At 46.2% G+C, this 25,713-nt stretch overlaps 1 long non-coding RNA gene across 1 annotated transcript; it reads left to right on the top strand.

Annotated features, from left to right (window-relative positions):
* The first annotated feature begins 10,617 nt into the window (after nt 1-10,617).
* Nucleotides 10,618-22,658, top strand: LOC125920328 (uncharacterized). Its single transcript, XR_007457021.1, has 4 exons — nt 10,618-11,027; nt 16,431-16,500; nt 21,605-21,723; nt 22,394-22,658. It is a non-coding gene; the product is annotated as an uncharacterized LOC125920328 (long non-coding RNA).
* Nucleotides 22,659-25,713: the final 3,055 nt, after the last annotated feature.

The raw sequence follows: 25,713 nt of genomic DNA, 5'->3' as shown, positions 1-25,713 counted from the left end.
AAGGAAGGAAGGTGGTGGGCACCCCTTCTTGTCCCCTCCCACCTCGGTTTCCTTACTATAGAGGTTAGAAGGGGAGATAGGGTGTCTTTGGAAGGTTCTCCAAGCATGGCAGGCAGCCAGGAGGTAGCCAGCAGAGGACGGAGATTTGTGGGTGCTGCAGATAAAGTGACTGAGCATTCAGGGACCTGTCTGGTGGCGATACCGTCAGCCATGGAAGAATCCATTTCTAACAGCTCCTTCTTATACATTATTCATGAAAACAGGAAGACACAGCCGATAACATCAGAATGATGCCGCTGTCCAGCAAATCTAATGACTGTAGCTTAAGGGCATTTTAACTAGCATGGAAAAAATGATTGTTGCCAATCTGGGGTCCTGGAGGCTCAGGAAGCTAACTCAAGCTGGAAGAGCCGGTGTGAGTTTCATATTTGGAAAAAGGCGTGGCCTTCCACTGGCAACATCTGTTTCTTTGTGGTGTCTGGGGCCTCCCCGCCCTCCCATTTCTTAGTTTCTAATGGAGAAATTAATGCTGCTCTAGCTAAATAGCCTCAGGTTTTCAAATCAGTCTCTATTTTCATATCTGTCAGTCAGAAGGCAGGGACAAGCCATAGGACTTTATGGAGGGCTTTGCAGGATTTCAACATAAATTATTAGCCTCTAATCTGTTCAAGCCTAAGGGACGAGTGCTTTTTAAACAGAGAGCATTCTGCTGCTGCCGAGATCTGATTTTTGTGTCCCGCTTCTGATTCATTACAACTGCAAGATCCATTCCATCCTAAACCCCGTCCAACTTGCTGTCAAATAAGCCAGGAGGTTTGTTTGTTGACAGGGGAGAGAGAAAATTGGGAGGGCAGGTCAGTTCAGTTATCCCAGAGGCAGAGGCGAGGAGAAGCAGAAGGCAGCTCACTGCAATTCTTAATTTGCCTGTTATTTTCTGTTCTTTGCCCTGGAATGTTCTGGCTTCCTGAACATCAGAGGATGCATTCAATTACATGCATCCACTCATTCGTTCTTCCCCAAACACTTATTGAGGGTGTACTATTTGTCAAGGGTACTCGCAAACTATTTGCAAACTAAAAAAAATAAACCAGGCTTTGATGCCTGCCTGCATGCAGTTTAAAATCTGCAGGCAGATGGAATGAGATCGAAGCCGTTCATAAAACAGGGCTTCTCCATGTGTGCTGGGAGAGGAGATGACTGTGGCAGGCCTTCAGATCGTCAGGTTTTATCTGAATAATTACATATTTTATTCTCATGTGTATCATATAAGCATAGCCAGCCCTTCCAGCCTGTAATTTCACAGACACTTGCTCAGGGGCCTGGTGAAGGTGAGTTAACGAAATAATTATTAATAGACCAAGTGGTATGGTGATATGCAAACCCAAAAAGTTGGTGCCTAATCGTTGTAGGAGCAGTAGTAGCCAGCCAGACCTAGAGTGCTTAGTACGGCCCAGGTACTTTTGGTAAACATTTGACAGATTTGCTTCTTGTATAATCTCCACGCCTGATTCCTGGCGAAAAACTGCAGTGGTTTGATCGCACGTGCATCTGCACGCAAGATTGTAAGGTGCATGAAGGCAGGTGCCAAAGCCTCGTTCACTATTTAGTTTGCAAATGGTTTGCAAGTACCCTGGACAAGTCATAACACCCTCAATGATTATTTGTGGGATAAGTGAACAAATGAATGTAATTGAACACATCAACCCACGTTCAAGAAGCCAGAACATCTTAACGAAGGACAGAAACGAAGAGGCCTCTCGTTGGCTGCTGTCTTTCCTGCTCCCCAAAGGGTATGTGTGGGGCAGTGCACCCTCCCTGGGACACTTTTGGGTGTCATCGTGCAGATTCTTCCGCCCCACAGCCAGGTCCCAGGGTGGGGAGAGTGGATGCAGGGAGCCCGATTTCAGCCTAAGTACTACCTTATTAACCAGTCCAGCTGTACTGATAACAAGCCAGTCGCTGCATTTCAATCTCCATCTGGTTCCTGGTCTGGTTTGGTTAAGATTCTGGAGGGGATTAATTCACAGCAATAACATTCATCTTCACCATAACCTCACGCGTCATTATCACCTCCACCTGGATGGGGAACAGGCTCAAAGAGCTCCAAGAACTTGCTGGAGGTCACAGCCAGTCAATGGCAAAGCCAGGATTCAAACGGATGGCTACTCTCGCATCTTTAAAAAATTCATTATCTCAGGTAGCTGAACTGGTCTTCTTCAAAACTCTCTAATGTGCTAGTATAATATAACTGCTAGAAATCACAAAGTTCTTTTTTAAATTATTTTTTTAATCTTAATTTTGAGAGAGAGAGAGGGAGAGAGAGAGAGACAGAGTGGGAGTGGAGGAGGAACAGAGAGACAGGGAGACACAGAATCTGAAGCCGGCTCCAGGCTCTGAGCTGGCAGCACAAAGCCCGATGTGGGGCTCAAACTTAAGAACCGCGAGATCATGACCTTGTTTGAGCCCAAGTCGGACGCTAAACTGACTGAACCACCGGATGCCCCTAGAAATCACAAAGTTTAAAGAAATACTCTCTCTGCCTAGTTTTGATGTATAACTAAAGTCTTACAAAATGAAATAGTCACGTGAATGATTAAATTATAATTATGACAGAGGAGTGGCTGCCCGTTTGGAAAGACTTAAACATTTTATAGAAACTCAGTGTTAACACTGGCCAGTTTTCCCCCTTGATTCTTCTCTGAATTCCAATGAATTTTTCATCAGCTTATTAATTAGCACAAATCATGGATTGCGCTATGTAATTAAGGTCTTATGTGTTCCTCCAGATCTTATATTTGAGTTAAATGTTAATTTTTCACAGAGAAAAATTAGAAATTTGACAATTGCCTTCCTTCCTGGCAATAGAATATACATGCTGCCTGTCAAAAAAGATTGAGTGCCTGAGTTTCCAAGATATGGAGTGATAGATTATTCAGCATGAAATTGCAAACTCATTTGCCCAATATCACAATCAATTGCTGACAGCAGTTTTTTCCCCCAGAAACCCATTTGTGAAGTGCATTCGGTAGTCTAGTCACTGAACATTAACTCATATGCCAAGACTTGCCATTAGTCTTTGTAACTTTTCTTTAGTCCCTACCTTGGTTTGCTTTGTTATAATTTCTGTCAGTCTCAGAGTCACAAAAAAAAAAAAAAAAAAAAGAAGAAGAGGAAGTTATATTGTATGGATACAATTTCCATAGTATTATTACTATTAATAATAATAATAGTTCTTACCACATACTGTTGGGAGACAATTCTCATGGATCGCTTATATTTCTGTACATCCCATAAGCAGGGGTGCTGACTCTTTCTGTTCCAGATTATCTTTTTCAAAGATGTTTATTGGCAAAGGGCCTTGGAAGATAGAGATAGTGTCTCCCACTGAAGCAAAGAGCAATGCTTACTGCCCATTATAAAATATTTGGCTCCCCCTGGGTGGCTCAGTCGGTTGGGCGTCCGACTTCAGCTCAGGTCACGATCTCGCGGCTCGTGAGTTCGAGCCCCGCGTTGGGCTCTGTGCCGACAGCTCAGAGCCTGGAGCCTGCTTTGGATTCTGTGTTTCCCTCTCTCTGCCCCTCCCCAGTCATGCCGCGTCTCTCTCTCCTTCAAATATAAATAAACATTGAAAAAAATGGTGAAATATTTGGCTCACCAAGCTCAGGGTTCCACTCATATAATGCAACCCCCTGCATGTGCAGGTAGTATTTTTTGCACTACTCCATGTGAATCAGGCTCAGGAAACGAGCACACATACTGACACTCTGGCAATGGCTACTGATGTGACTCGTAAGGGCCTCCATCCTTCGCCTCTGACCAGAGTCTGTGTCATCTGCCAACATTTATGAAAGAGTGGCAGGGTAACTTAGGAGTTTACAAGTTGGGTAAATTCTCAAAGCTTTTACAGTTCTTGGCATAATAGCAGGAAGTGTTAAAAAAAAAAGTGCGTGTGTGTGTATTTGTTAAATATATATGCATATGTATATTAGACATCTGCTCACAGAACAACATTATGAGGTAGGTATTACTATTATCCTTATTTTACAGATAAGGAAACTGAGGTACAAGAGGTTATCCAAGTGGGTAGTGGACCAGGCACTATGGCTCTGGTATCTTTTTTTTTTTTTTTTTAATTTTAGAGAGAGACAGAGACAGAGACAGATAATCAGCAGGGGAGAGGGGCAGAAGGACAGGAGAGGGTGGGAGAGAGAGAGAGAGAGAGAGAGAGAGAGAGAATCTTAGCAGGCTCCATATTCAGTGTGGACCCCAATGTGGGCTCAATCCCACAATCCTGGGACCGTGACCTGAGCCAATGTCAAGAGTCAGATGCTTGACCGACTGAGCCACCAGGTGCTCCTGCTCTGTTTCTTTGCTCTCCTCTTTTGGGTGGAAAACCCCAGAGTTTGCCTCAGCAACTGAATTTCACTTTGAAAGTGAAGTGCTGCTTGGTTCACGTCCAAGAATAGACTGACCAAATATTGGTGTTGATGCAGAGCCTTCTAAAGTTCCAGGAAGTTCCCGTGCACTCACTTCGCAAGTATTTATAGAGCATCAGAATGTGCCGTTCCAGGTACTTCAGGAGAACAGAAAAGAAAACTCTGGGCACTGCTTGTGGTGTAGTCCATGCTTTTGGTGCCCAGGGTACCGGGGGTAGAGATCAGTCCAGGCTGGGGGTGGGGGATCCTTGTTCCCTCCTGTAGTTTCCACTGGTCAGTGCACTTAAGATGTCCCACCTGAAGACCTTCCTCCTGCCCTGGTCCGCGCTCCACAGGGCAATTGCTCCTTACCTTCTGCTTTCCAATACCCCCATTAGTAATAATGGTAAAAAAAAAAATAATAATAATAATAACACAGTCATTCACTAAATATGTATCACGTGCTTACTTTGTACCTGGTACTGTTACAGGCATTTGGGATAGATTGTGAACGAAACAACATCCTTGCCCTCCAGGAGCAGACATCTAGCTGGGGAGATGAACAATAAGCAAATAAACAAATACGTGATACCAGCTGTGGATAAGCTTGTTGAAGAAACGAACAGCAGAGTGAGGAGAGACAGGGTGAGCAGGAGGGCTGTTTTAGGTGGTGGCCGTGGTGCTCCCTGAAGAGGTGCCATTTGATCCGAGACCTTAGTGAAGGCATCATTCATTCCTACAGGACGCATCTTTGCTGAGTGCCAATGACATGCCAGGCACCAAAAGGATAGGTGTTCTATTGAGGAGAGATAGGCAGTAGACAGAAAAATAAAACCTGGGGTCTGGCTGTGGTGGAAAGCGCTGTGGGGCCAAAGAAAGCAGAGAAGCTGGTAGGGAGGTCCGGGGCACGGATGAGGGCGTCGCGAGCTGAAATTGGGCCGATCAAGGCGGGTCTTGCTGAGGTGACATTTGAGCGAAGTTCTGAGGAGGGAGGGAATGAACCATGGGGATGACTGGAGCAGGAGCGTTGTGGGGAGAAGGGACGTCAGGGACGAAGGCGTGGAGGTGGGAGCAAGTCTGTCGTGCTTCATCAACAGCACCAAGACCCATGTGGCCGGAGCAGAGAGGACTTGGGGAGACACAGGAAGGCTCATCTCCTACTGTAGGACTTGGGCTCTCACCCTGTGTGAGGTAGGAAGCAGTCAGAGGGTTCTGGGGCCATTACCTGGCTTATAAAATAACAATAACGGTAACCCTGGGGTAGCCGCTGCTTATGAGGGCTTTCTATGCTGATCACGGCAGGTGCCATCCACTGGCACAGACTCTGGTTCTTTAATCCTGGCTGGGCTCTCAACAGAGCCCAGCGACCCTTTAGCCTGTGGGCCCTCAGCTTTCCTGTCTTGTTCTCCAGAGAGTGAAGCCTGTCTCCACCCTGCTCCTCTTTCCTGCCTCATGGGGCCAGCCCCACACCGATACGCGTATCTGCACCCTCAACCTTTGGCATCTAGGCACCCTTCTTCGAGAACCTCTCGGTCCGGGTTCGGCGGGTACAGGGCTGCCCAGCTTCCAGCCACGTTGTGGGCCCTGTGTCTAGATTCACACCAGTGGATACGGGGGAAGGCTGTGTCCTCAAGATCGCACCCTCTGTCTCTCCTTTTCCTTACAGCCACAATTCTGAAGAACTGTTCCTACTTCCTGCCTGGGGAGGTCTGGCCTCCTCTTTCCTCACCTGCTGAAATGGGCCTCACCGATCCTGCCAGTAGGCTGCTAGTAGCTAGGTCTTGGGGTGCGATCACACTTTGTCTATCTGGACTGCTCCGAGACCAGGGACACTGGTCACGGCCACCTTCCTGGACCCCTCTGCATGCATCGTGCAGTCAGCCTTTCTGATTGGTCCTGTTCTTGACCACCGTCTGGTTCCACAGGCACCACGCCATGACTTCTCATCCTCGCGGATGTTCAAAATTGTCTTCCCGGCCCCAACTTACCTCCTAAATTTTAGTCGTCTCAACTGTCTACATGACTTTCCAGTGGGATGTCCCTTGATGCTGGGACTCTCGTGACCCAATCTGAGTCAATGTAGCTACCTACCTCCCCCAAATGTCCCTAGCTCATCCTTTGCCCTCTGTCTTCAACCAACCCTCCTAATCAGTTGCCTTACCTCCTTCGGGGTCTACCTTCTTCTTGTTCCCACTGCCGATGCCCTGGTTGATTCTGTCAGCCACTCGCTCTCACCTGGACTATTACCAAAGCCTAGTTATCTCATAAGGGTCACCTGAGAAGTTTCCTGAAAGCGGAGATTCTCAGGCCCCACCCCCAGAGAGTCTGATTTAGTCTGGACTCAAGATAGGATTCAGGCATCTGCACTTTTTTTTTTTTCAATATATGAAATTTATTGTTAAATTGGTTTCCATACAACACCCAGTGCTCATCCCAAAAGGTGCCCTCCTCAATACCCATCACCCACCCTCCCATCAGCCCTCAGTTTGTTCTCAGTTTTTAACAGTCTCCTATGCTTTGGCTCTCTCCCACTCTAACCTCTTTTTTTTTTTTTTTCCCTTCCCCTCCCCCATGGGTTTCTGTTAAGTTTCTCAGGATCCACATAAGAGTGAAACCATATGGTATCTGTCTTTCTCTGTATGGCTTATTTCACTTAGCATCACACTCTCCAGTTCCATCCACGTTGCTACAAAAGGCCAGATTTCATTCTTTCTCATTGCCACGTAGTATTCCATTGTGTATATAAACCACAATTTCTTTATCCATTCATCAGTTGATGGACATTTAGGCTCTTTCCATAGTTTGGCTATTGTTGAGAGTGCTGCTATAAACATTGGGGTACAAGTGCCTCTATGCATCAGTACTCCTGTATCCCTTGGGTAAATTCCTAGCAGTGCTATTGCTGGGTCATAGGGTAGGTCTATTTTTAATTTTCTGAGGAACCTCCACACTGCTTTCCAGAGCGGCTGCACCAATTTGCATTCCCACCAACAGTGCAAGAGGGTTCCCGTTTCTCCACATCCTCTCCAGCATCTATAGTCTCCTGATTTGTTCATTTTGGCCACTCTGACTGGCATGAGGTGATATCTGAGTGTGGTTTCGATTTGTATTTCCCTGATGAGGAGCGACGTTGAACATCTTTTCATGTGCCTGTTGGCCATCCGGATGTCTTCTTTAGAGAAGTGTCTATTCATGTTTTCTGCCCATTTCTTCACTGGGTTATTTGTTTTTCGGGTGTGGAGTTTGGTGAGCTCTTTATAGATTTTGGATACTAGCCCTTTGTCTGATATGTCATTTGCAAATATCTTTTCCCATTCCGTTGGTTGCCTTTTAGTTTTGTTGGTTGTTTCCTTCAGGCATCTACACTTTTAATAAGCTCCCCAGACAATCCCAGTAAGGGGGTCTCCGACCACACTGTAAGAAACTGCATTACTTAGCCTCCCCTTATTCTGGTCCATTCTCCATGTGATTAATTACTACAGCTATTACTACCCACTTTTTTTGAACACTTATCATATCTCAGGACTGCGTTGAACCCTCCATATGCATATGTCCCACTCAACAACCCTTTGTCTTAACTACTAGTATGAGCCCCATGTCACTTTTGAGAAGACTGTGGCACAGAGAACTAGGTTAACTAGCCCAAGGGCACGGTTTATTTGACCGAAAGCCAAGTTCTCAACATTACATGTACCACTTCCCTTGCTTCCCATTCAGCTACCCTGAGTGACTTCAGTTTTCCAAATGCACCTGCTGCTTTATACCTCGGAGCCTTTGTCCATGCTGTTCCCCTCGTTCAAATTGCCATTTGTATAAGTTCTATGGCTGTAGACCAAATTACCACGACGTTAGCAGCCAGACACAATATGGCTGGTTCTTTGCTCAGGTTCTCACAAAGCTGAAATCAGCTGGGGCTGTGTTCTTACATGAAGCTCAGGGTTCTCTTCCAAGCTCCTTGGTTATTGGCAAAATTCAGTTTCTCTCTTCTCTGCAGTTTCTCTGTTCTCAGCTCCTAAAGGCTGCCCACGTTCTTTGCCATGTGGTCCCCTTCATCTCTAGAGCTAGCAGATGAGAATCTCACCTATGATAAGTTCTTTTCATGCTTTAAATTTCCTCTGCCAGGACAAGACTAGTCTCTTTTAAAAGTTGCCTGATTAGGTCAGGCCCACCAAGCAAAATTTCCAGATTTTAAGGTCAGCCGATTTGGGATTTTACTTGCATTTGCAAACCCTCTTGCAGCTGAACCGAAATCAGTGTTTGGATAATTGGAAGAAGGTGTGTGTACACTGGGGGGGCTGGGAACCTTGGGGTCACTGTAGACTTCTACCTACCACACCATCTAATCTTCAAAATTTGGCTCAAGGATTATTGTCTTCCTCAGTGCCTCTAGGCAGAGTTGAGGCCCACCGCTGTTACCCCCCACCGCCTCCAACAAAACACTCTTGACATTTGCCCAATGTAGTATAATATTTCTTTACAGCTCCATTCCCCGCCCCCCTCCCCGCTGGGCTGTGACTTTCTTGAGGGCAGGGACCAAGGTTTAGCCCTCTTTGTAGCTCCAGCACCTAGAACAGCAGCCAGCTCATTACCTACTTGCTGCCTGTGGGTGAGTGATGTGCCCGAGTCAGCTCGACCAAGAACAGAGTTCAAATTAGATTTGCGTATACTGCACGAAAAGGGCTGTTGATTGGAGCCCGGGGAAGTCCCAAGAAACGTCAGCGGTAGCTAGCCTGTGCTCCCAAAGCTTTTAGCCACGATTACCAGGGCCTGGCAAGTGCTCCAGAGAGAACCAGCACCACGGTGACGGTGAGGCGGATGAGCCACTAGGTGTCACTCCCGATTCAATAAAGACAGACCAGTTCCTTCGAGGGCCCTCTAAGCCTTTCTTGTGAAAGAAGCTGGTCAGTGGGTCCCACCCATTGTTTTCTTCTAGTTCACGCTCCAAATCGTCCTCTGTTCTCCAACTTCCCCCCACTGACACAGTCTGGGTCTAAAAAAGGACAACAGATCAGGAGTTACCAGGGTTGGGACCACCATCCAGTTCAGCCTCCGGATTTTGTAGATGAGCGACCAGATTGGGGGGCTTGTGAGGCGGGGAACAGAGCCGGGCTTCAGCCCCCACATTGGCCCTGAGCTCCCCTCCCTGCCTTCGGGCCATCTCCTGGAGGCACAGGGGTCCCGACTCTCAGCCTCAAGGGTGTCCTGGGCGATCCCGGGGCTGCCCCACCGTGTGCCCCCAGGACCAGAGCCAGGCGCTCAGGCCGCACTCAGTCCCTCTTCCTACACGGAGACCCAGCCCAAGGAATCCTGCTCCTGCACTTAGGAACTCAGGAAGGGGAAGGTGTCGTGGTCAAACGAGGGTCCTGCGGGTCCGTTAAGACCTGCCGTTGCGGATCGTCCCAAGCGATCTCTTCTTTCTTTGGATTCGAGGGATGGGAAGTGGGGAGCATCCAGCTTCCTGGGACCCGGGCGATCAGTATCTGCAATGAATCGCAGTCCTTCCCCTTGAGGCGGGGGAAGTTTGGGGCTGTAAGGGGGAGGATCGAAAAAGGCTTGTGAAGAACGTCTCTTCGGCAGGAGTTTGAGTCGGTTTTTCGTCCCCTCTACCTTTTCTCGCTGGAAGAAGTTGGCGTTTACTCCCGAGGTTCGGGACCGAGGGGGGGGAATCGCCTCGCCGCGCGTGCGGATGCCTTTTCCTTCACCCCCGGCAGGGGGCGCCCTCCCCCCGTACCCGCTCCCCTCGGGGCAGACCCGCTCTTCTCCCCACCCACCTCAGCCCTGGGCCCTGCCTCGTCCAGGCAGGTCCCCAACCCCAGGCCCAGGCGATAATTTCAAACTCATTTCTGTCTGACCTTGGGCACAGCCTTTGACTGGCCTGTTCCCTTGCTCCCAGTTGACTTACTGTTCACTTTGATTTTAAGTGAATATTGAAAATCATTCGCATTTCCTCGAGCACTGGGTAAGAGAGGTTACTTGGGTGGATGGGAATTGAACTAAAGAAGTTGGCTCCGGATCCAGACTCCTACCTGGGCTCATCCATAGAATAATCTTATCTACCAATACAGTAATTTCCTTTCAAACTTGCAAAGGGTTTTTTCCCATGTACAGCTTGACTGATTCTGTTTGTTAATCTCTTTCCTCTCTGCCTGAAAAGGTTGATTCATTTATTTTTAACCAGTATTTTTTTTAGTTTTTTTTTTTTAATTTTTATTTTTGAGAGAGAGCGCGCGCACGAGCGGGGGAGGGGCAGAAAGAGAGGGAGACGCAGAATCCAAAGCAGGTTCCAGGCTCTGAGCTGTCCGCACCAGACCGGAAGCGGGGCTTGGACTCACGAACTGTGAGTTCATGACGCTTAACTAACTGAGCCACCCAGGCGCCCCTTCTCAACCTGTATTTTATTGAGCACCTCTGTGCTTCAGGTACCAGGGTGAAGAAGGCAGGGTTGGTTCTTGAGTTTGGTGGAACTAGGGCTCTGGTAGAGGAGACATATTGAACAAATAAGTGTAGGAAACATTAATTTGTTATAACTGAGATATTTACCGCAAAGAAGCAGCACAGGCTCTGGGGAGAAGGTGGAGTCAGCCGAAGTCCTCTCCTGAATCTGAGCCACAGGTATTTTCCATGTTTACCCTGATGCTGTCTTCCCTCCTCTTCCTGCTGCAAACTCTTACAAATCAGGAAGCCCCAGGAGCAGATGAGTCAGTGTTTTCAAGGCTGCATGTCCCCATGTGAGGTAAACAGAGTCAGAGTCTTTCTGGAGTCTCCTCCCTCCTCATTTACACTCCTGGGAAGGGTGTAGCTTGGCAAGGCATTAACTATTTTGTGTGATGAAATTTACATTGCAAATTTCTTCTGATCTGATGATTAACAAGGTCTGAAAACAAGAAGACAGTTCTGGATAGGAATCCTCCTCCTCCTCCTCCTCCTCTTCCTCCTCCTTTTCAGTGTTTATTGAGCACCTACTAGGTATGGGCCTGTGTGTTCAATGCCAAGGATCAAAAAAAGACACTAGAGGGGCTCCTGGGTGGTTTAGTCAGTTGAGTGCCTGACTCTTGGTTTCGGCTTGGGTCATGATCTCACGATTTGTGGGATCAAGCCCCACACCAGGCTCTGTGCTGGCAGCGGAAAGCCTGCTAGGGACTTTCTCTCTTTCTTCCCCTTCCCCCACTCAACAAATAAATAAATAAACTTAAAAAAAAGACAAGACACTAGAAGACAAAAGGGGGAATATGCTAAAAGGTGAGAGGTGGTATAGAATAATGGCTCCCAGAATTTGGGATTTTATGAACAGCTAAAAATGAGAGCTTTATTAGTTAAAATAGGTCTAATATAACAGTGTCTTAAATGAGATTTAAAAAAAAGTTTATCTCTACCATGAAAGGTAGGTGCTCCAGGTAGGTGCTCCCAGGTTGATAGGGCTACTCTGCTCCAAGCAGCTCTCCAGGACCCAGAGACTCCTTCTGTCTTGTTTCTCTGCTATGTTTGACCTGTATTCTGAAGGTTATGGTCCTTTCAAGGTCCAAGATGGTTGCCCCAGTTCCAGTCATCACTTTCAGTAGGAAGGAGGAAAGGATAATGAAGAGGGGCAAAGGGTGGGTAGTGGGTAATGTACAGAGAAGGTTCCCAGATTAAGACTCATGTACTTCTAAGTTATTGGATAGAACTTAGTCACATGGCCCCTAAAGTTACAAGGAAGGTGGGAGATGCAGTTTTTATTTTGGTGAGCCACGTGCCCAGCTAATTACTGGAAATTCTGTTACTAGCAGTCTTTGTCATTGAGCCTGACTTAGGGTATCAGTGTCTAATTTTGCCAGTAAGTATAAAATGCCCTGGCAAATCTTCCCCAATATATCACAAATGCACCCTCACCGCTACGGGCTTTTGTAATTTTTCACCTTGAATGAATGCAACAGCCTCTCTCTGTTGCCAGGGTGATCGGTCCAAGATGTAAAATTAATCATAACAGCCCTCTGCTTAAAATGTCTTGGTGGATCCCTATTGCCTTGAAAGAAAATGTAAACTCTTTAATAAGACTGGAAGTCCTGTTGTCATCTCACACTGGTGGCTTCTGTAGCCTTATCTCTCGTGACTTTCCCACACGCACCCCACAGTCCAGGCATACTAGGTGACTGGCAGTTGCCAGGATGCTCCCCTTCCACCTCCTCTGTCTGGAATATTTTCTTCTGCAATATCTTGGCAACTGGCCCATTTCTACAGAACTTTGCTGAGGTCAATCTTCACTGGAAAACCTTTGCCAGTTCTGTGTCGTATACCTCTGACATCTCCCTCTCCCTCCTCCCCACCCCCTTACCTCCACACACAAAGCAAGATCTATTCAAAGAACAGGATGCCGTTGCCTGGGTAACAGTGAGTACCAGCCAATGGTTGAACCACCAGCCACGTTTGCAGTGGGGCTCCTGGATTTCTGGTTCGCACTGTTGGCCACACCCTTCCTTGAAAGACTGTCACTCTCCTTGGTCATTGCCTATTCCCCTGGCCCTCTCTTCCCCTTTTCTGTGTTTCTTCTTACTCTGCTCATTATGAAATGTCGATGTCTCTAGAGATCAGGTTTTGGTCTTCCCTTGTTATTCCACATACATGCCCCGAGATTCTTCATTCCCTTTTGTGACTTCAGGTACCACCCCCAGAGTTCTCATTCTCTACTTCCAAATTGGATTTCTCTTCTGATGCTTGGATATGAATGTCATCTATCGAAAACATGGAAGGAAGTAATGAAGCTTCACCCTCCCAGCCGACTCTACCCTCACCCCAACGTATCATTGCCTACTGCAGGCCAGGAGTCTGGGAAATGACCCTCTGCCTTTGCTTGATCCTTGGTGCAGGGTGTGCACTCATCTAGAAAGGGCCACCAGCCAAGATTTTCCCTCTGAGCACTTCTAGTCTCTGGCCTTCATGTCATTTCCCTCAGGAGCTCTTTCGGAGACAAAAAACTTCCTCCCCATTTTTATCCAAGGCAAGTGTGAAGCAACAGAATACTCAAGACAAAAGACCCAACAATGAGTCAGGGCAGCTCCTGATAAAGGCATCCAGATGTCCCCCCAGGCTGCCACCTCCAGAGGGGCTCGTGCTACAGTAGACAGAGCATCTGGCTTGAGACTTTGACAGAGGTCCTGCTGAGTGAAGGTGAGGCGAGGCTGAACTTTCTGCAACCTGTGATCTTCCCAGAAGAAAGAAAGGGGAAAGCAGAGACTCACATGCTGCCTTCTCAACCCGGCAGCTACAACATGAGCACTCCTTTAAATAAGTAATTCCGGTCATTTTCCTGCTCATCATCTACCTCCAGCTTCCCTTAATTGGTGGGAATCCTTCCCTGAGCCTGCACGGTCCTCCTTCCTCCACCATCGCGTCCTGCCGTGGTTGTCTGCCTTCTTTCCACTCCTCGAACACACCGAACTCTTTCTAGATGTAGACCTTACCATTTGCAATTTCCTCTGCCTGGAAAGCCTTCCCTGCAGCTCCTTCTATGGCTTACTCCTATTAGCCTTGGGTCTCAGCTCCAGGCTCTCCTCTTAAGGACAGCCTTCCCTGATGCCCTGGTCAACAGTGACTCTCCTTTCCCATAGCCACTCCTTGTCACATGTCCCCAAGTAGGTCCCTAGTAGGAATGACACGCTCTGAAGTCATCCTGTTTATTTGCTTGCTTACTGTTCATACATGTACAACCTCCTTCCCCATCTTGCTCACTTCTACAGTTCCTGGCACATGTATAGTAGGTGCTCTATGGATATGTGACAAATGAAGGGAAATAGAAAAGGAGAGCTATCACCACACTCCAGCACACACTGTTATTCAATGTTTGGGTTGTTGTTTGGTTTGTTGAGGCCTTTTATTGACTTGGGTAAATCTAATAGGGTAACAAGGTTGGCATGTTCCATAACAGATAAGCCACAGATGTGAGTATTTACATCGACTCTTGCAATCTGTACCCCATCCCACATATACCACAAGCTCTGGGTATGAAAAAACAATTTTCCTAGATGAGAGAGAGGCTCCATATCTCACTTGCCCAAGTCAGCTTCAAGGCAAACTTAATTCTATGATTTGGGTGGGACTCATTTGGGTTATGTGGAAATGACCTCCAGTGTATAAGACTGTCACTCTGACATTGATGAATGTCATTGGTGAACGCATTTGTGTCCTTTTATTAAGGCTCGTGTTCCTGCTGGGAGTGTATGTATTTGATGGACATTCTGAGACAATGCTGGTAAACCCCGGTTGGACCAAAAGTTTATCTCCAGAGAGGTTACCTTTTCCTCTTTCTTTCTGGTAGCTTTCTTTCTCTTTGTGATCACAGAAGATCTCCCAGGCTGTGTGGGAAAGAAGGGCTGCTAGCTCACTGGTGCTGAGACAAATTGGCCACCAGCATCATCAAAACTTCATGTTGCGTGTTGTAAAATTTAAAAACTCTCAGGGAATATTATGACTTTTTCTTTTAAAAAATATACCTGAAACAACCCAAATGTCCATTGAGAGATGAATGGATAAAGAAAATGTGGTATGTACTGCCAGTGGAATATTACTCAGCCTTTAAAGCGAATGAAATTTGGGGGCATCGGGGTGGCTCAGTCGGTTAAGCCTCCGACTTCGGCTCAGGGCATGATCTCACGGGTTGTGAGTTCGAGCCCCGCGTCCAGCTCTGTGCTGACAGCTCAGGGCCTGGAGCCTGCTTCAAATTCTCTCTCCCTCTCTCTCTGCACCCCTCCCCAAAGATAAATCAACATATAAAAAATTTTAAAGAAAGAATGAAATTTTGACACGTGTTACTACATGGGTAAACTTCAAAGACATGCTAGGTAAAGCAAGATGGATACAGGAGGACAAATATTGCACAATTCTACTTATGCGAGGTACTCAGAGTGGTCAGACTCGTAGAGACAGGAAGTAGACAGTGGTTACTGGGGGCTGGGGGGCAGCGGGGAATAGGAGGTTATTGTTGGATGTTGAGTTGGGGGTGGTGGAAAGGCCTGGAGATGGATGATGGCGCTGGTAGCATAACGGTGCGAATGTACCTGACGCCACTAAGCCGTAGCTTTAAAATGGCTAACGTGGTAAATTTGTGTTATGTGTATTTTGCCACAACAAAGAAATGTATGTCAGCATGTCTTTTCAAATATATCTTTTACTTGTCTATTATTCCAACAGATTTCGTAGATTGTACTTGAATTGCTTTCTAGATATGTGCTATAAATTTGTTTACTTCAGAGTGACAGTTGGTCCCAAAACAATCTCAGGAAAAGACGTGTGTGTGCACGTGAGTGGTGTGTGTGTGTGTGTGTGTGTTGGAGTGTGATGGGATGTATACCACATGTATAAAAAGAGCTCAGGTGTTAACCACCGAGGTGGAGAAGTCACCCAGCTTCTGGCCTCTCTCTTTGCTTCTTCTGCGTGGAGGTTTTGTAGAAGATTGTAAATGTCCTATTGACAAAATTCAAAGTCTGAGGCACGGATGTACCTAACTTTGTGCGTTCCAAGTGTAAAACTTTAGGTAAAAGCAGACGTATGAGCATTGGTCACCCATACGACTGTGGAAGTGAAATTCACTCATTTCAGAAATATTTATGAGCACATGATGTGCAGAAAATGAAGTCAGCATAACCCCTCAATTCCTATAAGCAGGACTGGCTACGTAAGTTGTGGGGCCCAGCACAACATGCAGATGTGCAGCCTGCTACAACAGCATGAAGAGTTTCAAGGTGATGACAGAAGAGCACTAAGCCAAGCATGGGGTACTTCCAAGCGCAGGAGTTGGGGGTGTGAAGGGCTAGGCACCTGCAGAGGGTGGGGCCCATGCAGCCCCAGGGCAACAGAAATGCTCCAGTCTTCGGACATCGTCAGGACAGCAGGGAGTGAACCCCAGGGGCTTCTCATTGTCACATTATATCGCATCTCACCTCGGTTTAAGTAAATCTCCTTTACGTTTGAATGTGCGTTTGAAAACCTGTTGATTCCACAGGTCAATAAACCTTCTTATGCCGATACTGTCCATTCAAACAGATCACAGTCTTGTCATATGTGATTTCTGGATCTCCATCTCTACTCGCCCCCACAGTCAGTAGCATGCTGGGTAAGTATCTAGGTACCCGATATATACCCGTTAAAAGATTCAGCGATTGATTCTGGAGTAAAATATGAGTAGTGTAGGATGATTATAGAAATTTATTTTCTGCTAGGATAAGGATGATTATGAGAATTATGATTTATACCTGCTATACACTGGGCACTGAATGAGTGCTTCATAGAAACTTTCTAATTTAATATTCTCACAAATAAACGTCAAATAGGTAGTTTTGTCTCCATTTAGAGGTGAGAAACCGAGGTTCAAAGAGATGAGGAACTTCCTCAAGGTCACACGAGTGGCCAACGATGGAACAAGGATTCAAACCTAACTTCAGAGCCCTTGAAATTCCCACTAAGTTGCTAGGCTCTGTTCCCCACCCCACCCCCCAGCCCCCACATGTCCCTATGCCTCCTAAAATCTGATGAAAGAAACAGAAGCTGTTCTAAAAAATTGAAGGGCTTGGGGCACCTGGAGGGCTCAGTGGGTGAAGCGTCCGACTTCGTCTCAGGTCATGATCTCACAGTTGGTGAGTTTGACCCCCGTGTCGGGCTCTGTGCTGACAGCTCAGAGCCTGGAGCCTGCTTCGGATTCTGTGTCTCCCTCTCTCTCTGCCCCTCCCCTGTTTGCACTCTGTCTCTGTCTCTCTCTCAAAAATAAATAAACATTAAAAAATAATAAAAAATAAAAACTGAAGAGCAGAAGCTTCCCACCTTGATGCCATTTTGAATGGATATCGTTTCTGAACGTAGGGTACAAAATATTTGCGTAGATAGTGGATCAGTGCACGTGATTACTAAAGTAACTACTCCAACTCCAAGTCTATCCAATTACTATTTATTGAGCCATTACTAAGTGTAAGACACTGTGCTCAGGGCTGAGGGGAATACAAGATAAACAGAGAAACTGCCCTCAAAGAGAAGGCTGAGACAAGCGCACAAATGGATGGAGAACAGAATGGAAAATGGTGTTTCCCCATCAACACCCAAAGAAAGTATGTCTGCCCAGAAGGACAGGGTAGGTTTTTGGAAGAAGGTGGCGTTTAGGGCTGGCCTAGAATGGAGGGAAGGATTCTGAGAGAAGAAGGAGCTGGGGGCTGTCCAGGCACAGCAGAGGTGTTTATTGAACAGATGCGGAGTGAACTCTGTGCAGAGGGTGAGTGCTGGGGAGCAGGCGAAGCTCAGAAAGTTAAGTCCGCACTGCTTCATGGGGGATCTTGGACCAGCCCTGGGGCACTTGTACTCCATGCAGGAAGGAGAGCCTCCGACAAGTTTCAACCAGGAGACAAACATGATTAAAACCGGGCACTAGGAGACTGAAGCTAGCAGCTGTGGGAGGGAGGGCTGGAGGTCAAGAGCCAAGAGGGGAGAACTGAGGTCAATCTAGGTGAGAGATGGGAACGGTCTGAACTTGGGTGGGCTAAGGGGGTGTTTTAGAGACTCTTTACAGGACATTTCCTCATTAAAATGAAGAAAAGAAAAAAAAATCTGTGAAGCAGAGATCACATATATGTAAAATCCTTCTTTGTTTTGTGGAGTTTCTGGAAGGGAGACAAATTCAAGATAACCATCGCAAGTATTCAGCCTAAGGATATTTGCCTACAATTCTTGTTGGCTCCTGTGTGATCTGGCCCTCTCTGACTCCCCTGCAGCAGCCTGGCCTGTCAAGAAGACAGCAGTTGCACAACAAGGCAGAACCCACCGCATTAAACCCCTGCACTTATGTGGCTTCTCCTGGCACCTTCCACCCTGCCTGGGCAACTGTTCAGTTTGAAATGCACAAGTATTTTCAGTAAAAGGTCATTTATGGGGGGTAGAAAATCAAATCAACTAAACTGGTGAGTCAAGCCCATTTTAGATATCTTTGACACTTCAGGCACCCAAACAACCTCACAGGGCAATGCTAGGCCAGAACAGTTTCTTAAGATCCCGAGGTCCGGGAAATGGGACCAGAAAGGCCCTGTCCTTGGCCTCCTATGGTGCTCCTTGTAACTAGAGTGTGTCATTATAGGAGACAGTGCAGTGACCAGGCATAGGGGTTTTGGGACCAAGGAGGAAAAAAGGCAGAGAAAAATATGACCCACCAGTATAGCCAAAAGTAATTAAAATAATGTTTTGTTTGTGAAATGCTAGCAGATTGGAAAACACCACACCAATCAGAAAAGCATGTGGAGCCCAGGATGTTGTAATTTTCACCCTGCCTAATCTGCTAATGCATTCTGGAGCTCCAGCGACCACAGAGCTGTGTCTGCAGCGAAGGAAAGCAGAGCAGCCCATCTATTACCCCAAGAAGGGAAAATGCAGCAAATTCAGGAAAAGCAATACTTGGAAATGTCAAGCTCCACTTAGGGCTGCATAATGCTTTCAGGAGAGGGGACACAGACAAACAGCCATTGGGCGCAGGCTGGAGGACTCTGACAGAGACAATTTGGATCAGTAGACGCTTGTGTGTCTCAGCTATTCAGCCAAGAGTTACGAAGCTAGTCAGCTTCTTGGTGTAAAAAAGGAGACCCGGGGCAGCTGACAGATGGAGATGGTGTGGTTGATTCAGAAGTCCAGATTGGCTTTCATTCACAGGGGCTTCCAGGGTTTCTATACCGCCTCCAAAATTAGAAGATCCTTTCTCTTTGTCTTCAGCAGTCTGTTGGGAGGCAGGCTTGTGTGCCCCACTCCTCACGATCCCTACAGAATAGAGGACCCCTCCCCAAAGGGCTGGGACCCTTCTTTCTTGTCTTCCTTGGGAAAGTGGGGAGGGTGCATGAAGTGGATCTTGCTGAGCACCACCCATTATCCGCACTGCCCCCCCCCCCCACCCCGACCCCAGCTCTGCCGAGTCCTGCGTTTGAGGGTCCCACTGCTGCCCGCCCTGGGACCGGTGCATACTTTCAATCCTTGGGGGGAAGAAAAGACTTTTCTTTTGGCCTTGGATCCCAACCAAGTCTTCAAACCAGCTTTCTCGGCAAGAACGCCGTTCTTGGGATCTTTGATTCTCGTGTTTTGTTTCTCCATTGGTTCAGAATCCAGAGGTGAAGAGAAATGTGATTCAATAACACCCTCAAATATCCCAGTGCTGTGGAGAAATCCACGAGGTGAAATGCCAAGTGTGAGTGTCAATAACATTTTCCTTGTTCCCCTTGCCTTGAGTTGCTACTAAGAAATAAGATCAGAATCTAGCATTGAGAGCACCTATCCTTGACACAAAGTTGTGTGTATAGCATGCCGGGGAGGCTTAATGTCGGAATAGGAAAGCGTGGATCACCTAAGGCATGTCCAGTCTGCTCTGGGGAGAACAGTGCCCCCGATCTTTAGGAAGAGACAGTGCTTTAGGCCCCTACCCCCAACTCCAAACCCCCCATCACATACTGTCAGCAGTGGTCCAGCCCTATCTTCCCCGTCTGTCACACTGGGCCACCTTGTGTCAGGTATACTCATGATCTACGAAGGTCTTTACCTTTGCCAGGGTGACATGGAACATTGTCTCCATCTGGTTTATGGGGCTGGCCCAAGGGCCTATCTGGGTCACCCTCCTGTGTAGAGATGTCTGGCAGCCAGAAACCTCAGCTCTGAAGGGTGATGGTGAAAATCACAGAAGCCAAGGGCTCACAGGGGAAGTCAGAGGGGACCTCTGAGGACAGCATCTTTAAACTTGGTGCAAAAATCACTTATCCCTCCTAGCTCAGCCCCTTATAAGCTTTCTGGTTCTTCTTCTTCCATGATGTGCTGATTTATGGGGAGGGGTTGAAATCAAGACAAGATTGGAAAATGTCACAGTAAGATGACCTATAAAATTATGGCTTAGAACAACCTTTCCATCTTGGATGGCCTTTTGACTTTAGGGAGATAAAAAAAAAAAATCTACCAAGGGGTAGGGATCTGGCTATGGCTTTTTAGTGATTAGATTATCTTCAGTGATTGGAGCCCTTGCTTGGGCTTTGAGGGGCAGCCTTGGAACCAGTTATGTAGCAGAGAGGAAGGGACACAGGCCTTGGGGCTGAACAGACCTGGATTCAAATCCAGTTTTGCCCCTTACTAACTCAGCAAATTACTTAATCTTTTGAACCTCAGCTTTCTTGTCCATAAAATGGAGATAATAATATCCATACCTCAATTGGTTTATGGTTAGAATCAAATGAGTAACATAACGAAGTTCTTAGTACACTGTTTAGTACACAATAAGCATTCAATTAACTATTTCTTTTTTTTTTATTGTTTCCATAAAAAATTACATCCCTTCTCCGTTAATACTCATAACTAACGATTGTAAGTGCTGATTATCTGCCAGGTTGCTAAGCAACAGTGACCCAGAGTTTCTGTATATCAGATTTTAACAGTGGCTATGGGCTTTGTCTTTCAGCCCCATTTGCATATTCTTTAACCAAATATTGAGAAACATCAGCATGTTGACCTTACCCAGACTCTATGTTCATTTTTGGGTACTTTATGAGAGAAGAGGATGGTGATTATTGAGGGGCCTAAAATTCTTTACAGATATCTCAATCACTGTGCTTTAACGTAACAAAAAGTTGATTTCTCCCTTGCTTCAGTCTCTTCTGAGTAATCCTGGGCAGGCAGCCTTCTGTATAGTGTAGGAGTTGAGGTTCCTTCCACCTAAGCCTCGGCCCTCCTCTAAGGGCTTCAGAATTCTCTCCTTTCAGCTGTTGGTTGGAAAAAGAGTTGGTGGGGGAGCCGTCTACTTTTTAACCGCTCTGACGAGAGACAATCGCTCCCACTCACATTCCACTGGCGAGCATAAGACACATGTGGCTGTAAGGGGACTGGAAATGTATTTTCCTACTGATGGGGCAGCCATGGGCTTCCCCTGTGAATTGGCACCAGTCAGCTGCCTCTGCCACAAGAACTGTCCCTATTTACAGATGGAGAAACTCAGGCTTAGGAAACTTAATTAACTAGCCCAAGAGCTGAACCAAGAGGGGGTTGACTATAGAGCTTGCTGTGTTAATGGTCATTCCAAACTGCCTGTGACAGCAGGCAATGATTACAGGGGTAAGAAGAAGGAATTAGGAGAAAATGTATCCCTGGCTCATCTCTCTCCTCTGTTTGTGGCCACTCACCGGATGGAGCTCTTGAGTCCCACCCATTCTCGTTTCTCCAAGGTTTGCAGTTGAATTCTCAGGATGCAGAAAACAGACATGCAGCCCTCTATAATCTGTGAAGGTGTCTCATCCACCCATCTCTTCATGGCAAACCCATTTATTGTGACTCTGCCAGACAGGTGAGTTGGTTCTATTTTTCAGTGTCTCTAGAGAAATAGTCAGATGCTTCCTCCATAACCCACTCTAGTGTTTCAGTGTTCTGTTCCTATAGGAGACCCTGGGGTGCACCACCAGCTCCCGTTCTTTGGGCCAGTACACCCATCCTTCAGCTGCTGTTAAGTCTTGGCCACTATCCAACGTCAGCTGCACCGTTTCTCAAGAATTGTCCCTGGCCAGTGGGGCCTCCTCATTGAGAGATGCTTGGGAGATTATGCTCTCTCCTCCCTCTTGGGAGTGGTCTGCACCAGTGACCAACTGATACTAGGGTATACAAGCCTGGTCCCCTTGCCTTGAAGTGGCATGATTCCTTGGTGCTATTCAGGCTCCAGAGTTTCCTCTGGGGTCGGGCTGAGGCTAGACTTGCTCTGAGCCTACATTTTTGTCTTTTTCCCTGGCTCTTACCTGCTTCCCTAACTTCCTTACATCCTTATCCTGAAATCTCTCACATAAGAATACCAATATCTGCTTCTAGGGAACCAGCTCTAAAACAGTACCCAACTAGGAAATTCTTATTCTCCTAATCACAGGCTATCCTTGGGGTTATAGAAAACAGCCGATCATTCTTTGCAACTCCCTCTCTATTTGAAGACTTTTTAAATGCCCGTTTCTCTCCCAACTTCTGTTCTCCAGTTCAACAATTCTAGCTCTGTTAACCACCCTGGTTTCATTTTAATGTCAACACCACTGCCCAGGACATGGGAGTCTAGAATTGAACCCATTTGGCAGGAAATGGGATAATGGAAGGATTGTTCCATAGAGCATCACTACTACAACTAACTATAAATAAAGATGAATGGTTTCACCAGCTCAAAGGACTTTCCCATGTGTATGTCATTCAGACATCATAGCTCTGTGGGAGGAAGTTCTATTTTTTTTAAATGAGGAAACTTGAGTAAATAGAGGTTAAGTGGGTTACTTAAATTCATGAAGCAAGCTAAAGACACAACTATCATAGCAAAGAGCAGAAAGAGTCTTTCTGACCTCCAGGCCTGGGCTCATTTGATGACCTTCATCCCTTCCCTGATCTATGACCTTGTATGGATCATTTTATGATTCTATTTCAGTGAAGAACTGTGTTTGGTGGATAGTACGAGAGACCCCAACATGGTGGTTTGAACACCCAAGCGTTTATTCTTCTAGAAAAAAAGAGGACTGGAAGGGAAGCAGCCTAGGGGTGTAGGGCAACTTCACAAAGTCACCAGAGACTTGGATTCTTCCAACTTTGTTTCCCACTCTCTGAACTAGGACTTTCATTTTCTTGTTCCAAGATAGTTGATAAAGCCCTAACCATCTTAGGTGAGTTCCAGGCAGCAGGATGAAGGAAGGGAACAAGAGAGGCCTACCTTTTCCATTTAAAGAGATTTCTAGGAATTGTCACACAGCATTTCTGTTCACTTCTCACTGGCTAGAACAAGAAGCGAACATGACCCCACCTAAAGGCAAAGAAAGCTTAAACCTCCGAGCCATTCATTTCTAGGGTCTCTTCCAAATGTTAATGCCTAAGTTTGCATTCCTAACTTTATATTATTTTCAATCATCTTCAGGTATAATTTTTTAAGCCATGACTATGTGTAAGTCACTATACCGGGCATAGTTAGATGACCAAAAGCAGGGATGGAGATGCGTTAGAACCACAAAGGGCTCTTCGCATGGTGCTCAGGGACTCTGATGTGCTCCTGTAGGCAAATATGTTGTGCTTCCTCTTCCCTTGACCCTCATGCTGATTTATGGTGGGTAATGAGATGGCATTGTCAGGTCTGTTGCACATGTGTAGATGCAAAAAGAAAGATTGAGAATCACATATCTAAGAGGGCATGTCAGCCATAGCTTGTGTATTCTACAAAACATCCATATTCTGTTTAGTTGTGCCCCACTTTTGGAAAGAACAAAGCAGCACCATGTTCATTATGATCAAACAAGGGTAAAGATGGTAAATGGAAATTCAGAAGGGAGAGCCTAGGTTGAAGAAGACTATCGCAACTTAGCACAAAACTTATCTCTGAATTTCTTGGCTGGTTTCACAAGATTCCATGGCCACGGCCATCTGGCAAGAGAGGCATGGCCGTTCAGTAAGAGATACAAGTGTCTTCTGTAGCATTGAACTCTGAGATTTATATTGGCAGATTTGTATTAGAGGCATCAAATCCTAAAACACATGATGCATGATAATAATTCTGCAGAAAGTATGGAGGTTGTGTTTAAATAGTTGTTTCTTATATTGGGTCTGGAAAAGTCTAGAGTTAGATTTTCTTTTTTTTTTTCTTTTTTTTTTAATGTTTATTTATTTTTGAGACAGAGAGAGACAGAGCATGAACGCGGGAGGGTCAGAGAGAGATAGGAAGACACAGAATCCGAAGCAGGCTCCAGGCTCCGAGCTGTCAGCACAGAGCCCGATGTGGGGCTCGAACTCACGGACTGAGAGATCATGACCTGAGCTGAAGTTGGACGCTCAACCAACTGAGCCACCCAGGCGCCCTGATTTTCTTTTTTTCTTTTTTTTTACGTTTATTTATTTTTGAGACAGAGAGAGATAGAGCCTGAATGGGGGAGAGTCAGAGAGAGGGAGACACAGAATCTGAAACAGGCTCCAGGCTCTGAGCTGTCAGCACAGAGCCCAACGCGGGGCTCAAACTCACAGACAGCGAGATCATGACCTGAGCCAAAGTCGGACGATTAACCGACTGAGCCACCCAGGTACCCCTGAGTTAGATTTTAAATACCATATTATGTTGGCTCTAAAACACCATTGTTAATAGCTATGCCACTATTTTATGTATCACTAAGAAAGGGAAAATGCCAAATAATGACTTCCCATAGAACGAGAAGCCTGGAAAGCTTTCCATTGGGAGGCTGGTTCTGCCTTTAGTTCTGCCTCTTGGTTCCAGTTCTATTGGGCCACTGAGTTTTTTCTTTTATTTCTTGTTTTAGAGAGAAAGCGAGAGAGTATAGGGGGAGGGGCAGAGGGAGAGAGAGAGAGAATCTCAAGCAGGCCCCACACCCAGCATGAAGCCCAAGGCAGTCCTCAGTCCCACAACCCTGGGATCATGAGCAGGACCGAAATCAAGAGTTTCATGCTCAACCAACTCAGCCACCCAGGTGTCCTGGGCCCTTGGGCTTTAAGCAAACATCTTCACCATCTGATACTTTAGTTTTCTCATCTGCTATTTAAGGAGGGTTGGACCAGCTGAGCTGTAAAATGTCCTCTAGCTCTAGAATTATATTCTTTTGACTGGTTTCCTTATAGTGAGTAAAATGTTCTGAATAGAAGAGAGAGGTTCTAATGTTCTAGTGGATTGTCAAGTAATACGGATTTTCTTCTCTGGAATTACGTGAATAGGATCAATCAAGCTGCAGTTTATGGAGTCAAGTATGGGCTGGGTAATATCCCTTTAAAACATGACTTGCCAGGGTGCCTGGGTGGCTCAGTCGGTTAAGCATCTGACTTTGGCTCAGGTCATGATCTTGCAGTTTGTGAGTTTGAGCCCCACATTGGGCTCTGTGCTGACAGCTCAGAGCCTAGAGCCTGCTTTGGATTTTGTGTCTCCGTCTTTCTCTGCCCTTCCCCTGCCTGCTCTCTCTCTCTCATAAATAAACATTAAAATTAAAAAAAAATAAATAAATAAAACATGACTTGCCAAATTCAAATGTCTTCAGGAACCAGAGAGTAACATAACTAAGTCAAACAGAGCAGGTATAATAAAATGGAAGTGGTGGGGACTGTGGCAAAGACTGGGTGTAATAAAATAGGTATAATAAAATTATACCTGAAGATGATTGAAAATAATATAAAGTTAGGAATGCAAACTTAGGCATTAACATTTGGAAGAGACCCTAGAAATGAATGGCTCGGAGATTTAAGCTTTCTTTGCCTTTAGGTGGGGTCATGTTCGCTTCTTGTTCTAGCCAGTGTAATAAATAAAATTTGTTCTTTCCAAAAGTGGGGCACAACT

Source organism: Panthera uncia, chromosome B4 (genome assembly GCF_023721935.1).
Source record: "Panthera uncia isolate 11264 chromosome B4, Puncia_PCG_1.0, whole genome shotgun sequence".
NCBI lineage: Eukaryota > Metazoa > Chordata > Mammalia > Carnivora > Felidae > Panthera > Panthera uncia.
This window is presented reverse-complemented; position numbering and strand designations above follow the sequence as displayed.